We start from the raw sequence: 2,962 nt of genomic DNA, 5'->3' as shown, positions 1-2,962 counted from the left end.
CATGCAAGGGTATCGGTACCATAGTGTAAAAGAGTATTGATACCCATTGAAGGAGTATCGATACCCTAAGGCTCCAACGGCTAGTTAAAATTGAAATTAACAAAGGGGTACCGATACCCTTTGAAGGGGTACCAATACCCCATGTTTTGGACAACCTTGTTTTGCAAAAAAAAAATCCCTAAATGGATCCAAAACATCCCAACGGCTAGATACGACTTCAAACACATTCCAAGCTATAAATACAAGCTGAGGACACTTGAAGAAGTATGAGAACAACTATCTAAGCAATCAAACACAAGCGAAGAAGTTTTTCAATCTTAGTTTATCTTTCTCTTGTAAATATTTATGTTCTTATGAGCTTAATTCCTGTAAACACTTACCTTTGAGAGGTTTTCTTGTTTACATTTTCCTTTCATTGTAAAGGGGTTTTGGTTCTAGCTAAGCCGTCTAAAAGATAGGGAAAGGTTCTAGTTTATACCGTGAAAAACTAGAGAATTTGTAAAGGTTACTCTTGATCCTGTAAAAAGAAAGAACAAATTGGTAAATTTGTTGGAAAATCCTTGGTGAGGAACTAAGGTAGTGGATGTAGACTTGGTTAAAAAGTTTAACCACTATAAATCGTTGTGCAATTTTCTATCTTTCAATCACCTTACTCCCTAAATATAAAAACTGATCCTAACCCTCTTTGCAAACCATTCCAATTTTTGATTTGAGCTTCCGCAAATCTCAACAAAACCTTTAGAGTAGATCGAGGTGATCCCAAACATGACATATGAGGAAGAACCGATAAGAATCTTGTAAATGAGCCAAGGAACAAGGGGATTCCTTTAGTGAAGGTGTTATAGAGGAACCATGCTGTTGAGGAAGTGACTTGGGAAACGGAGGAGGCCATGCAGCTTTAGTACCCTCTCATCTTCTATTTAGGTAAATTTTTAGGGTAAAATTTTAATTAGGAGAGGAGAGTTGTAATGCCACGAATCCCAGGTTAGTAGTTTTCTGAGTGGGTCTTGGAATAAATCCATTAGCCTTGTAAGAAAGCTTAACCCAATGAGTGTTGGATTGGGCTTGTTTGAGGCTAAGCAAGAGTAAAAAAATAGGTATTTTTAATCTAAAGTTAAAAGATGAAGACTAAGAGAGTAATTACCACAGAAACTTTTGAAAGGTTGAATTCCCTCTAATTTTTGATGATATCACATCTAAAACATCTTTTTTTCTCAACTCTTCTTTATCTCTTCTTCTAATCCTTTATCTTTCATTTTCCTCTCAACCTAGAACCAACAAAGGTGATAACTTGGTGGCCTAACAACCCTAGTTTGGCATTCTAAAGGTAAGAATCTTAATCTTCAACTTCATAGCTTCAAATCAAGCCCTCAACCTATTCATTTGACCATGGTAGCCAAATATGGTTTTTGTAGGAGTTTATAGAACTTAAGTATTTCAATCATTCTTAATCTTTAAATCAAGCTAGTAATATTTATGGTTGATTCTTATATAGTGAGAGAAGTTGGAGAAAGCTCCAAAACTAGGGGAAAGGAGAAGCTAGTGCTTGGTTGAGCTTTAGGTGTTATCAGTAGTTTAGATATTCAAGGTAACTCACTTCTAACTCAACTCTATTACATTATAGGTCACAAGGCGAGTTTGTTAGCTTGCATGAGTAATGAAGCATGTTCATGGTAGATTTTAGTGTTTGGGTGTTATCAGCATGTCTACAGACTTATTATGGCCCTATTATCAGACATAACACTCTAATAAAATTTGGAGACCTCAGTAAGACATTTAGGAGTGTTAGAGAGACATTTTCATGCCCAAGATAGGGTATTTCTAGGCATAAGTATCGATACTAGAAGAACAATACCAATGTTATTCTTTAGATGTTAAAAATAAATGGATTTTTAGGTTAGAAGTATCAATATTGTAAGTGAGGTATCAATACTCGCAAGGTGGTATCGATACCAAGTTCACTTAGCAAATTTCAGTAGACATTTTTTGTATCGATACTCATGAGGAGTATCGATACCAAGGGTAGAATTTCGAAACTCCCTAACAGGGGTATAGATACTTAGGTATTTTTAAAATCATTAAAGCCAAAGTTGATTTGATTATGTAACACCCCCAACCCGTATCCGACCCGGATACTAGTCCGAGGTGTCACATTACCTTTTTAAAACACCTTTCTTACAAAATCAAAACATTTGAACTTATATTAAGAAAATACGATAATATACATATATTAATACACTTTTACCAAAATACTCAGAGCATACACAACTTAACTCTTTCGTTACATGCCAACATCCATTTACATAATAAAATGACCTACTGATTAAGTTGCTTCTGATCTGATAGTTACAGGAGTAATGTTGTCCAGCTGCTTAACCTCGATCGTCTACTTTATCGGATCCTACGTGTGAAACACTCATACGCTAAGTCATCGACATAGTAAGGCAATCTAATAATAACAATAAAATATAAAGGAATTGCCAAAATGAGATGGGTTGCAATGATATTATGTATGTAAACAATGCAATAACCATAACCATGTTTCTTATACATAGATTTATCAAATTCACATTCATAAGTTCACATTATTAAGTTCATTAGCCCATGATACCATATTGAGAACCTAAGGTATGTGAGTATTGTGAGGTTGTGCACTATGGTGTCACCATAACTCGTATAATTGCACCGAAGTGCCAGGTAGAATTGCACCGAAGTGCCACGTAGAATTACACCGGAGTGCCGCGTAGAATTGCACTATAGTGCCATATAATAATGTCCATAAGGACCACATAACATTCCTTAAGAATCATATAAATATACTAGGGATCAAGTATGTGTCTCACAAGACTTCACACATGTTCCAAAGAATATATATATATATCCCGAAGGACCGCGTAGACCCTCTACCCTTGGCATGCCAACTATACCTATAGTTCTCATCTACATAACATGGGCTTTCACA

This window comes from Hibiscus syriacus, unplaced genomic scaffold (assembly GCF_006381635.1).
Source record: "Hibiscus syriacus cultivar Baekdansim isolate YM2019G1 unplaced genomic scaffold, ASM638163v2 tig00110263_pilon, whole genome shotgun sequence".
Lineage (NCBI taxonomy): Eukaryota > Viridiplantae > Streptophyta > Magnoliopsida > Malvales > Malvaceae > Hibiscus > Hibiscus syriacus.
The sequence above is the reverse complement of the archived record's forward strand: the minus strand, read 5'-3'. Positions refer to the sequence as shown.